Source organism: Rhopalosiphum maidis, chromosome 1, assembly GCF_003676215.2.
Source record: "Rhopalosiphum maidis isolate BTI-1 chromosome 1, ASM367621v3, whole genome shotgun sequence".
Classification (NCBI taxonomy): domain Eukaryota; kingdom Metazoa; phylum Arthropoda; class Insecta; order Hemiptera; family Aphididae; genus Rhopalosiphum; species Rhopalosiphum maidis.
This window is the reverse complement of record NC_040877.1, coordinates 24,929,849-24,945,184: the sequence shown is the minus strand read 5'-3', so window position 1 is coordinate 24,945,184 and position 15,336 is coordinate 24,929,849. Positions and strand designations below refer to the sequence as shown.

General features: G+C 25.4%; 1 protein-coding gene across 1 annotated transcript in view; it reads left to right on the top strand.

Moving 5' to 3' along the window:
- The first annotated feature begins 1,431 nt into the window (after positions 1-1,431).
- Positions 1,432-15,336, top strand: part of LOC113548427 (Ig-like and fibronectin type-III domain-containing protein 1) — a 92,037-nt gene continuing 78,132 nt past the window's right edge. Inside the window, exon 1 of the mRNA XM_026949300.1 lies at positions 1,432-1,629. The gene's annotated coding sequence lies outside the window, so the exon portion shown is untranslated. The remainder of the gene's footprint in view (positions 1,630-15,336) is intronic.

Genomic DNA, 15,336 nt, shown 5'->3' with positions numbered 1-15,336 from the left:
TATAAATAATGTTCGTTTTTACAATACCCAAGCGCGTGGTAGTAGTAGGTGTAAAATACGCAGGGACTAGTAAGTTACCTACTCAACTAGTTGTAACTGGTTATAAGTTACAAGTTACTTTAAAATTATGCATATAATTACAAGTACTTGGAATTTGTATCTGGTTAAAATTTAAAGTAACTTAGTAACAAATATGTAGGTACTTAATAATTATTTACGTATATTTCTTCAAAGAAATAATGCCACTGTTAAATATGTGTTTCTATAATAGGTTTACTAGAAAAAATATGTGTTATAATGATATACAATAATGTAAAACGTTAGATCATATTACAAAAATAAAATAAATAAACATCGAATGGCTAACTACAACATTATATAATGTTGACATAAAATATGAATAGTACACTTACACCGTGTCACATGGACAGATCACTTATATACCATTATCACAATTTCTTTATGTTATAAATTAATACATTTACAAATTAAAATAAAAAATACTAACTATATATTTTGTCAATTTGTGATAATATTACCACTAAAAGCGAAGACCGGATATTAAAAAAAAAAAAAAAAAAAAACAAGTACCTAGTTCAATGTATTTTGTATGACGTTTGATCAAATGGGATCAAACTTAAAACCAATTGACAATAATTATACCGTTATTAAAAAAAAAAAAACTTATTTTCATATTGATATACATTATACAAAAATGTGCATATATAAAAAAAATGACAATATAAACGATATTTATATTGTTCAATTATTATTTAAGCGTTAAATTTAGATATATTATGTATCTTTTATTGGTTTTTACAATACAAATTATGTAATTAATTACAAATTACAATTTACTAATATAATTGATTACCACCTAACAATGTTTATACGCAATTATATTGTACACGACTCATATTTTGAATCATAATAATTAATATTATATAGTTATATACCTAGGTATAGTGTATTATTGTCGTACTGTAAAAATATCTGAGAAAAACTAAGCTTTCAACCACATTGTCAGCGCTTACCCTTTCGAATTTATCCGTTTTGCCCTTATCATATTATTGCGGAAGACTTTGTGGAGCAATAGTCAATCTTCCTCTTTCGTTCTAATTGCGGTGAGTTCCCCCGGACTGTGCTTCTTATGCTGTGGTGTCGGCGGATACTAAGAAATACCGCTGGGATATTTTATTAAAACTTTTTTTTTCCGTCCACTGCATCGTCATCCTCCAACCCGCAGTTTTTAATTGCCCTTAAAATTAATTTCAAAACATTCCCCCGGTGTTTTTAAAACTATTTGTAATAATTCATGGTTGTTTGCAAAAAGGCGATCGCGGCGGCAGTTCGTGCCGGGAGGGTGTGCGCGTCACGGCGCAAGAAGGGGCTCCCCGAAGTATTAACTCCCGAGTCCGAACGGCTGTCAGTCGGACGCGCGTCTTGGTCCGTGTTTGGCGTTCCCTTTTCTCGTCCGCTTCGCGTGGTTCCGTACGATATACTTTTTTATTTTTACTATTACGGTCGTAACGAGGAAAATAACGTTTTATTTTTTTTTTTTTATTATTACTTTTGCAATCTTTTTTCGACTACTTGTTGCACAAAAGTACGAACAACTGAAACTAAATAGTAAGTAATTTATTTATGTATAATATTTTTATTTATTCACATTTAAATTAAACACACACCATATTATAATTTTATGTATACCTATGATGATGAATTAAATTGTTAACATAAAAAATTCGATGAAATATAAATTCAAACAATATAATATATCAATACACACTTTGATTAGTTTATGCAGTTTGTGTAACTATTATGTACTTAAGAAAGAACTATTATTTAATTTATATAAGAAATGTATACAATTTAACTACTTGATATTAATTGTAAAATAACTTTAAAAAAATATTTTTTCAGTTATTTTTATATGTTAAACATAATTCTGTAGAAATCGATGATATATTTTAATGTTTTATTACTGTTTAATTATTAAGAAATAATATAATAAAAACTCAGAACAATTTTAAAATTATTAATTGGGTTACATTTTTTTCTTTCAATTAAAAATAAGTTGTTTAATATGGAATAATATTAACTATAAATAAAAATAAAAATATAAATTAAAAATAAAATAGTTTAGTTAAATCTTCAAACTTATAAATTATAATAAATATAATAATACAATTTTTTATTTATAACTTTAAAGCTAATTTTGATATTTCGGTAAGAATAATAATCAAATTCAATTATGAATGGTTTGAGTTGTAACATTTGTTAATAAATACTTGATGCATTTAATATAAAAAAAATATTTATAATAATTAAAACATTTCAATTTATTATTTTTCTAAGCATGAATTTGAACCATAAACTTCACAATTTTGATTATTATTGAAATTGAGAAGTATTTTAAAGTTATTACATAGTTTATATTAAAGTTTTATTTTTGTTTTGTATTTATAACACAGTAATTATAAAGCCAAATTAAATGTCAAGAAAATAAAATATGATTAAAACTCTTATTAAAATATATCTAGTACACTCATCTACTTTGTAATTTAAAACATATTTTTTATTAACTTGATTTTAATTTGGTTTGAAAAATCAGATGTATAATATTCGTAGATATTATCGTGCATATAATTAACGGTTTATTAGCCAAGGTACCACATTTTTTTTATTGTTATAAAATTTTATTATTAGCTACTAGTGATTGGTACTACACTATTAACTTGATATGTTTACTATGTATAAAATATTGCAGGTTTTTTAGTATTCAATTTTATCAGTTACATAATATTTTCATCTTAATTACTAAACGATCTTTTTGATATCATACTGAACAATCAAGCATGCAGTTTTTATGTTACAGATGATTAGTCAAGTAAAATAGTACACATATTTTTACGAAATCTTAGACCTAGACCTAATGAAATTAAAATCCTTAGCTATTATTTTGATACGCTCCAAAAATTGTACATTTAAAAAAAAATGTGATAAGTTATATCACAACCGTGTTGTTCAAATCTGTATATTTTCCAATTATTATTGTTTGTCAATGGTTTTACTTTGAAAAAAATAATATGCGAAACGTTTGTAATCGCTCATTGATTGTGTTAGCTTCGAACAAATAATGTATGATATGGATTCGTTCTATTGAAAGTTACTTTATTTATGTCCCTTTCAAAAAGTTCTGACCTCGTAAATTGAATACTTACACGTCGTTTATTTGAAGAGAAATGAAATGAAACCGGATCTATTATCAACATCCAAGAACAACATAATGCTTTTGTTTTTGTAGGTAATCCTTTTTTGTTTAGTAGCAAACCGAACTGTCGCGAACTTAAATAGGCCGATAGCGGTATATTGGTAGGAGCGGCTCCCCAACATTCCGGCGTATGTTATACATAGAAGTGAAAAAAAAAACCTTAATACACAGGATGAATCCATTTAAAGTGTCACACAGTCGGTGGTGTTATCACGTTCTATTGCCGCTTCGTAGTAATATAGGTACCATAGACGCGGCCTCTTCAAGTCGAGGACAAGGCCTCAACCTTCAGCCCGAAAAACGTGACCAGAAGCTCCATGTTTTATACATAATAACAATAATAACGATTATTATAATACATTATCATTTATTATAAATAATGCAAACGTTACAAAATATTCGTTGTGATTTGTATGGTATGTATATGCAGACATAAAAAAAATATAAATAAAAATAAATAGCATGCATAAAAAAGTCTCGTAAAAATTGTACCTACTTGCGTCGTGGATTTTGGACAATAGTGCAATAATTAAGGTGGCTGCGGTACATTTGCATGAGAACGGAATACTGCCGAGGTCAATGTTTTGGATGGATTGCTGAACAACCGGAAAAAAAATGAAAAAGATTACGTAGAGTTATATACTGCATAGGTACATGTATGACGACCTACGGACACCTTGCGCATTCCGGTTTTTCGCGCTTCAGGTTATGCACGAATTAATCATAATACGGGACCATTAAAACGTTGGATCAATAGCCTTTTCTATGTGTTGGTTAAGATCATGATTTTTGTTGAGAATTGGCAGACCCAACTATTGGAGTATTTGACTGGTTGTGAATAGACAAAAAAACAGTTTATTTAAAACTTATCAAATATCATTGGAGTAAATAAAACATCATATTATCTATTCATCAATATTATTATATTTATATAGTAAAGTTAGTTGATAAACGATTTTTATTTCAATTATCAGTGTATTATAATAATTAAGTTACAAATACACTTTTTTTAAATTATGTTTCATAACACGTCATAATATGAATACAATATAAAAATTACAAATGAACCATTTTGTTTTGCATATAACTTGAAATTTGAATATCTATAATTGTTTAGAACTATAAATGAGTTTATCAAATTAATGATATATCTTTGAGTAGATAGTTACAAATTAAGAAAATTAAAATATTTATTTTTATAACAAAATATAAAATATTTAAATATTTAAATAATTATATATAATATTAAAATCATATTTTTCAAAAAATATCTCGGAAAAAATACGCAATCATTTTTTTTTTAATTTGTATTGTACAATGGTTTTTTTTTACATTTTTTCAATAGTATTGAATAATTTCTAAAATTTACAGTATATTTTATAGGGAGAAAACATACAGTTTCAACTCCAATTTTAATATTTTACAATCGCGTATATACTTATACCATTAGGTACCTATCTAGAATAAATTAAAATTAAAATTTACTTTAAATAACTAAGTTTACATTAAAAAATAACCAATAAATAACAATATAATTATAATTTTAAAAATTATTTGTAATTAATCCCTAATGTAATTATACGGATTTATTAATTTAATATGTTATTGATGTATGTGTAAAAGATTTTTTAAAATTATAACTATAACGAAATATTTTAAATTTTACCTAACATTTTTATTTTAATATCATAGAGTTAATAATTTTCAATATTAGTGAAGTAAAACGCATGACCAGTCGACCAAATGATTATACTTGTATTGATAATATTTTTATATGAAATATCTAAAATATTTATAATTTATTAATTCCTTTACTTATAATTATGAATATCATTTTTAATTATGATAGACTGCTAAAAGTGAATATAAGAAAAAGCAAGGTTTATAATTTATTTGATTATAAACTACAGTTAAACACTTGTAAAAGTTATACTTAATCTTTTAAATATGTAATATAAAATCATTATGAGTGCTCGTTATAAATGTAATAAATGTAAATTTAATCGTCATATTATAGTAAATATTATAAATAAAATAATTACAGAACATTTTATTGATAAAAGTAATGAATAATCTTTGAACTCTTTGCGATTAAAAAAAAAATATTAATTATTACTGAGGTTATTCAAAAGTACTTATTATTGATAAATTTATAGTATTAAAGGTTAATAAATATAAAATGTAGTTCAAATATTTTTTATAAGTATTTTTAATGTTTTTATATTATATTTGATTGTTTAGATAGAAACTTAAAAAATATACAAACAATTAACTTAATATACGAAAGGTTAAAGCAATTCGACGTTATTATAAATTGTAATGTTATATTTTTACAAAGATTATATGATAATACATAAATTATTTGAAAAAATATTTATTGAAATAATAAAAAAAATTGACTTTAGTACAATATAGGATGAAATATAATTCACATAAATAGTCAATAATAGAAAATGTATTTAAAGGTTGACCAATTTCTAATAATTAATTTTAAATTGAATTAAATTATGAAATCGTAGAATATTGAATAAGGAAAAACATTATTTGTATAACATAACATTATTGCTATTGCAGTTTCTTTACAACTTTCAAGTATTTGTCCTTTTATTCTTTATTACGTAGTATAGATATAATTTATTATTATCTATTTGTCTATCTTCTAATAATTAAGAAATAGGTGAACTTCATTCAAGGTTGACGATATAGTGTACCTAAGTTATTTTGCAATCCATATTTTGTGTAGGTGCCACGGAAATTTGAAAAGTGCATAAACATGATCGTAATTTATTGCCGGTTTATAGAACCAACGCCAATTATGCAAAACAATGTTTTGTGGTTATAAGGGTCATTACACGCTAAATTAACCCTTGGGAACCTTTTCGTGTAACTTTCAAAATGTATCTACAATATTTAGTTGGTGAGCTTCCGACAACACCCTAATGAGAAACGTTATTCGAGTATATGCTATTCATTAGACTAAAACTTTCGTTTTAATATTTTTATTATACACGTTACGCAGAGTTAAGAAGTAATATTGAGACATATTCATATTATAAACTCCATGTACCTACTTGCATTATTTATTGTTATCAAAGAAATGTATGCTAAGGTTTGTGTAATTCAATTGAAGAAATTTTGACAAAATAATATTTGCAAATAAATTTGAATTGTAGTTTTTAGTTCATAGAAATTTGTCTTGGTAGTTTTTTCAATTTAAAACAATCAAAAAATAAAATGTATACTAATTCAATTATTGTAAGCACTAACTGGAACTATTTAACGTTAGATATTTTATTGTGAGTTATAAAGTACCATAACAAAACGTATTAATAGGTGAATTGTATAATAATATAAATATTTTATTTAAACTATCCTTTATTTATAAGTTATAATAACCATTGACTTATGAATCAATAATATTAAAATATAATATTTACAATTTATAGATTTTAATTCTCTCTGAATGTAAATCAAATAAAAAGTTTTATAATATAATTAAATAATATGCTTAGGTATACACAATAATAAATGTAAATTGTGAGTGTTCGACATTGTCTATTAATATCTATTTTAACCCTTAAAACGTTTATAATTGTTCTCGTAGGATAAAGTATATATTATAAAATAAATTATTATATTTTTATAGCTATTTAAAGTTAAACATATTTACTAACGAGAAAAAAGAGTACATATACAATTTAAAAAACTGGACAAAACCAAATTTGTTCATTTGAAAATATAAACTAATGACATTTATTAAGAGGAAATTTAAATATTTAATTTTATTATCACCATAATCATATTATTTAAAATGGAAAAATATGGTAAAAAATAAATGTTTTCAACTTTACATTAAATTTGGTTGTTCATTATGATGTTTAATTTTGTTTCTTTGAAAATATCTATAACTGTTTATTAAAAAATAAAATAAAATATATGTTTAATATTTCTTAAAGTTATATTATTTGTTTTTACTTCTAAAATTCTATAATTTTATTGAAAATTTACAGAATTCTATTATTTTTATGTACTTGTACATTGTGAATCTATTATACTTACATTCAAATTTCACCAAAAATGTTGTGTCAAATTTCCAAACGATGGATATACGCTTATTGCTTATAAAATATGGCATGCAAATGTAATTATTTCATTTCCAAAAAAGTATTTTCTAAAAAAAATCATTAAATCATTAGATATTACATACTTACTCTTGCTCAGAGTTTAATAAATATTAATAAGTGATTGGATTAGGTAGGACAAATTATTGAACGTGTGTAGTTTTAATATTTGTTATTATTTAAATATTCTTAAAATGTGTATTTCAAATCACATCATCAATTATAAGTCAAACTAGAGTGATACATTTTTCGAAACATTTTGAACCCTTCATAATATTTATTTAAAATTAGTTCTTACTGGTGAATCTTAATTTAAATTTGTGTTATTCCTATGTTATCACGTTTGAAATCTTAAATTATGTTGTTCAAAATGTATTAAGTAATCAACTGAATCCAATTTATTTTTTAAGTCACCAACAAACATGATAATATAGTAAATTGAGTTTAAAATGAAAGTTATGTAATGTATATACATATTAACTTTGCATCCAAAATTGATCAACGCTCGGCTTTTAATAAAGATGTGCATTCAATAAAGTTGCAGGGCAGGTTTACTGGTATAATTGTTTTGTCAGAAACGTCTAAGTAAATATTGAACCTTATGCGTTTCCCATCTACTGGTTGTGGGATCTCACACTACGGTATCGAACTTTGCACAAAGTTCTTTTCAATCCGTAAAGTTATATAATTCACGCGTGGCAAACGTTAAAGCTTTTAGTATTTTAACCACATCCGAGTCGACGATAAAAAAATAAAACACAAAGTTTTTGAATTTAATTTTTTTTTTTTACTGCACTTTCCGGACGTATAAAATAACTTGGTCCGGTTTCTTATTTTTTCGTTGAAAACCACACAATTGAACTTTTATTTAAATGTATTGCTCCTCGTGGAGATGAAATAGTGAAAACAAACAAAAAAGTAGTATACTAAATTTATTTATTTAAAAACTTGGTAGAGACAACTTTTCAAAAAACAAAATATGCATTTAAAATATAACTACGTCCATGTAATTAATTTTTTCACTCTTCTTACAAGATGTGCCTATTTTAAATTATGCATGCAAAATTTAACAGTGATCTTATAATAATATGTAATAATAATAATCAACATAAAAATTATTCCATTCGAATATTATAAAATTAGATAGATTATTTCAATTCTGCAATTTACATGTAATATTATACACCTTTGAATTTGTATTTCAGTACATTATGATGTGTATTTTTGATTTGTTTTATGTAATCTTATAAACTGGTTACCTAATAATTATTTAGTTAACAAGTTCTTAGACCAAAGTACGGTATGAAATAAACTCTAAAACTTTTTTAGTAGGTAGTAGGTATATATAATTTATTCTTTACACAATTATACAATACAGAACATATAGTACGTAGATATTCTATCTGCTGTATACGACGAACTTTTATTATTTTTTTTTATATTAAAATATTAAAATGTATTTTATTATTTTGAAATGTTGTTTTGTTGTATAAATATGAAAATTTAAATCAAATAAGTGAAACTTCCAACCCTAACGCAGCTTGTTATAAAATTATTTCAAAAAATAAATAATGAGACCCGCCTTTAGTTGTACTCGCTAATGAATAACACGCTATTACTTGCATCTCTCGTGGTCCATTAAAACTCGATGGAAACACATTGTATTAAGAAGTAGGTGATATTTCGTAATTTACCCAAAGAAAATATTTTTTAAACAATTGTTGAAATACTTAGAGGATTTGTGGAGAGATTTTCTTAAATTATGAATAATGACTAAATATAAATGGACATAAATAATATAATTTATACGATTATTAATTACTATCTGTTGTATGATTTCTGTCTCTGCTATAAAATATGAAACACAAAATGTTTAAAAAGTTCTAATAATTTTGCTTAGCGAGGATTCAAACGATAATTTAATTAGACGACACTTGATACCTATATAATAATATAGTTATTAGGTTTACTGATATATAAACAATAAAATATGTGTTTTAAATTATTGGTTCTCATATTATACAGTATGATTTATAATAGCATAACATGTACAGGGATGAAACATTTCCCTTTGCATAATATCGTTCTTTCGACGTATGTTCGTGAAAGATAGGTATCACAAATCGCTATTACGCTGTATAAAAGAAAAACGCATTGAAACTCCCAACGGTGAACAAATACGGTTTGAAATAATTGACTACCAAGCCGAATGATGTTAAGATATTATATTCGCGTATAAATATATAATATATATGTATATGACTGTATGTGCGTGTGGTAGAGAAACGGAGAAGACTATAATACGTCATCGTAAATTCGTCATGTTACGAAAAATTATATTATAGTTGTTAGTTATATAATATAAATATTATTTATTGTCCTACAACAACACGAAAAAAAAAATGAAAACAATAAATGTATATTTATGGATACCTTACAAACCTATTATTGTAGTAAGTTGCATTATATTTCGAAGGAAGTCGTAATTAAAACTTGCATTGGCATTAGGCCATGTGGTTTTATTGATTTCTTCCATGTTTTCACGCATCACCGGTTTCCAGAGAAATAGAACAGTATTAAACCCGTTTTATTGCCAAAAAATAAAATACAAAAGCTCATGTTCGTGTGGTAGAACACGCGCCAATAAAAGAAATATAGAAGACATTTTTTTGATTGTTCAAGTATATATGTGTCCACAGACATAACAAAAACATAATAATGTGAGTAAATCGTATTTTTTTCCACGCAGTCACGGTACAACGAAATATTCGGCTATATGATACGAAACAAAAAAAAAAAACAACACCAAGGTTGAATAAAATAATATGCTATTTTTTCGCAATTAAAACATAATCATAATTGGTAATTAGAACCATAATTGGTTTTTTTTAAACATAATTATTTTTTATTATAACTATAACGCGCGTTGCAGTTTAAATACAATAACAAACTTAATGGACAGTTCTTCTGCTAGTGCTTAAGGTCAACACTGTGTATATCCATCATTAACATAATTTTATTAAGCTTCAAATTATAACACAATTATTTGACTTTTTTTTTTAAACGACAGACGACAGGTAAATTTAGTTTATAAAATTCAACAAAACAGTGTTTGACTATATAAAGTATGCTCTGGCTAGCTAAATATAGCTGAACTATGCCAATATTTATTTAGCTATTGTTCATTTTATTTATTTTTATGTAAATACTGTAGTTACTCTAGATACCTAATAATTTACATTAATTGTATAACTTATATGTTTATATATACTAATTTTAATTTTCATTTATTGACAAACCTATCATCATTATTTTTTTTATCGATCTTAGTCCGTGACTATTTTATAAAAATTAATATTAATCACTCATGTATCAAGCTATTTCAACGAGCACGCGCGTATAATTACACGTTACAAAAACGCGTCAGCGGTTTTGATAATATTGAATAAAAATATACCTACATATTATATCCAAGCATACAAAATAAAATTTGAAAAATAGCATGTTTTTAATATTATCTTACTTGGGACAAACAACCTTGAGATAATATCTCCGGGGTCTTGTGTATAACAACGCTCGTTATAAACCTGAAAAAGTCCATGCGTGTTCTACGTTTTTAAAAAAATAAATAATACAATACAAATATTCATGATACGTTTTTTTACACCCCTATTTATATGCCTATCTGACGCGAACAGTTTTCATAATAAGACACTACCTTAAGATTATTATGAAAATAATAAATATTTTTCTTCGTACATTTTTTAAAAATAGTTTGGACCAACGTTTAAGAATTTCATTTATACATAATAACATTTTCACATAATCATAATATTATATTTAAATAGGTACTGTAAATTGCTTGTAATATTTAAAATACTTTCAAAAGTAATATTTCCAAAAATACTACGTGGCACCCCCTTATGATCTTATAACATCTTTACTTTAAAGTTTGATGATACGTGAATTTACTGTGATGTTAAGTCAACAGAGTAAAACGGACAATTTTAAACGTAAAATGTGTCATGTTATGCGTTAGTAAAACGGAAACAACGGGTATAACTTTTTTCTAAGAAGCAGCCGATAATCAATAAAGTATCTACTAATGGTAATCTCGCTGACGCGGTGATCATTATCATTATGTTAAAACCATAAATAGAAATTAATAAAATGATTAGTAATATTATCATACATTTATGCAGTCAAGTTTGATTGTTTTTAATATAAAACAAAGAACGATAAATTAAAAAATTGTCTGTAAATTAATTTAATGATTTGTATAATATAATATAGTTTAACAACATTGTACAACTCATATTATAATGGTTGTATTATAAAATAATAAGATTTCTATGAACCTACTGAGTAGGAAAAGAAAATGAATGTCACTAAATTGCAATACAATCGGTAACATTATAAAATTTTAAAACAAAATAGAAATTCTCATCCGTCTGATAAAATTAGATGTAGGTAACCTGAATTGTTATAATAAAAATAAAATAATAAATAGTAAGATTTTGTATTATAATATTGATGATGCAGTGAATAATACTAAAAATGCGAAACATCCGTTTTTTACGCTTTCATTTGATTCTTTAAAAAACAATAATTATACTTGGAGATTATCAACTATACTATAAGAGGATTTCCAAAGTCTAAATAAAGTCTAAACATTACTCTATAATCAATATTATAGCGTGTCCTCCGGATATCCATATAGTCACGGTGTCCTTGAATGAATAATTTGTGGGTCAATGGTTGAACTTTTGTTCTTATGATCGTTAGAATGGCCTTTTGAATATTTCAAGGTGGGCATAATGTAATACGATCGAAAATATCGAGTAATATACAATAACACGTAGTACGCGTTTGGGTTTCAACGAACGAAATTTGTTTAGCTAAATGGACCTATTTTTAATTTAGTTTGTAACTATTATTGAACATTGGCTATTATACTCGCGTACACGTAAATATTCGGTTTTAAAAACATTTGCAATTGCAAAGAAGAATCAGCGTAATGAAAAATAATGGCGTATAAATCAAATGACGTTGTAATGTTCACTACTATGGCTACTAGTTAAGATCTCGACGAAAATTCATGTCACGTTTGTTACAGCTTCGGTAAAACACGCATTGCCGATAAAAAGCTTTCACTGTTATTTCCTTTGCTTCAACTTAAGTCAACGTACGATATATATTTATGGACGGTTTTACATCTCAATTGTTAATGTGATAATATTACCCTTATTGTGTACTATATATTTATTTTTATTCTCCTCAACTCATCGCAAAATTCGTTTCGCGTCATACCCACCGATGTAATTCATGTAGGTATATAGTACTTAGTAAATAGTATATACATATTAAACATATTAAAAATTCAAGTTTTTTGAATGGAGCACCAAACCTTGTATATTATAACGATGATTAAACGAGTAGGTATCGATTTTCTTGTGTAAACACTGCTAATTTGACTTTAAGTACTATTAAACCAGATTGTTATCGTTAAAAATTAAGACTATGGATATTTAACGTTACCATTCAACATCACATTACTATAATATTATGTACTTAGTGCGCATACATAGTACGCTATACATGTTTTATAATGAACTAATTAAAATGGTGATGTATATAATATCATAATAGTAGGATTTTACTAAAATCTGAAACGGTGAAGTGCGCCGCATTGATAAGTATATTGTATATATTGCTATAACGCTGTATTTTAATAAAAAAAAAACAACGATTAGTTATAAAAAAAAAAATTGTACTCTCTAATAAACGCAAAAATTCAAAAATTCTTTTGTTTTTCATTATATGGTAAACCTAACACATTTCATATTTATATACGTACTATATAAAGTATAAACCTTGGATTTGAATTAATGCGTGTTTCTCATGTCTATACCATTTGTACAATGACGTTTTATTGCGCATCTTGTTAAAGATATTATGTACCTACAATACTACTATAGTGGTTTCAGTTGTTTTTCACTTATTTTATTGCACAGTATAAGGTGAATATTTTCTTTATTAATCAATTTAACTTAAATAATAAATTATTCACTGTACATTGATTACCAAACGATTTTTATCTACTGAAAATTTAAATACGAATTTACTAATCGATTTTTGTAACTTTAAAAATATTATCACTTTAATTTGCGCGTTTAAAACATATTTTATAATCATGTCTTATTTTTTTTGTTATCGTATTCATTGTTGTTAGAAAAGGAACTAATTTATTTATTTAAAATATGTTTTAAAGGTTTGAGCTATTTATTATGATGATTGTAGGGTCTTAAATGCTTAAAAAAATGGAAAATGGTTGATACTCATATTATATTTTTTAGTACATTTTTCAAAAGAAATGAAAATGAAATAAATAAAAATATTTTGAACGTCAACATCGGTAGGTATTTAAAATCAACTGTTTATTGTATCCTTATGCTATTGTAAAGCAAGTGTTTTTTTTTTAATTATCGCCATTAAACAAATGAGATGAGTTTTTTTATACATATATAATTCGTCATGTAGGTATTGTAACTACGTTATTTAAAAACAAAGAAAAATTATAGTACAACCCATTTCGTTTTTTACAATAATATTTGTTGAATCACGACAATCATAAAGTCTTTAGGAGGAACTAAGTACATTATGATAAAATTATAACCTATTAATTGTGATACTGCTATTGGAACGTTTAATTATTATTATTGAAACATCACTGTAGAAAATAAAACGAAACACGAATCCTCATTAGGTCTTCTAGCTAGACCTAGAGTTGTCGTCACCTGTTTATGTTTATGACAAGTAGTGTTGTACACTAGTACGTGTCGGTGTAACAACATTACGACACTTCAATATAATCTACGCAGATGAACCGTTACGAACCGGTTATTAAATGGTGGACAAGGCCACAATTATACAACACTGCATCTATACGACTAGGGTCATCATAACATACCGCTAAACCGGTTCGGATTAACTTCCTGTGCCAATGAAGCTCTGTTCCAATGGAGTGCTGTCAACATCGTTTGCGAAGAACATTTGCAAAAAAAAACTCAACTTTGGACTTTTTAATTTAAGGATTTACCCTTGCGCAGTAATTGAGTTAATAAATGTGTAATAGGTATAATATTATAATGTATTAGTATTGTATTTTATAGCATTACAATTAGATTTATATTATGATATGCGTTTATCATATATTCATATATAAATGCGTACTTTTATTTTAACGAATATTATTCATTTGCTTGACTTTCTTATAAGATTTTGTGTCGTGTTTATTTTTTCAAATAATTTTCAAAAAAAAAAAAAATGTACTAAAAGTATTTTTTTTTTTTTTATTAACGATTTCAGAAATTGTAATATGATACTATAAATATAATTTTTCTTTGAATTTATTATCGGCTAAGGGCCCAAGGCCATTTTTACCATTGTACCATGTACCATTGTTTAATTTAATGTAATTTATACATACTTATAAAGTTGGGTGTTTATGAAATCATAATTTAATGATGACAAGTAGATACGCGTTTTTTTATTCTGAGAACTTTTTAATGAAATTGAAATGTATGTTTGATGGAAATCAAGCATACTTTGTACCTTCTAAGTTTGAAAAAATAATTTTCATTTTCATTAAAAACATATTATTGTTTTTAGAATACAAAATAAATATTTAAATTTTATTATTTTCAATTGCATTGTAAAAATAATACCTATAATTAGTTATTAACGGTAAATCTAAAATTAGCAAAAAACTGGTTATTTAGGATACTATTTATGGCAACTAGTTATGCAACTAACGAGTCCAAAATAATATTTGGAAGTCGTCATACGGTTTGTACGGATACGGATACGTTAATACCATTCGGGTCAAGGTTAATTAATTGTTTGTACTCTTTTGAGTGACGATCGCCTACAACACTAGTT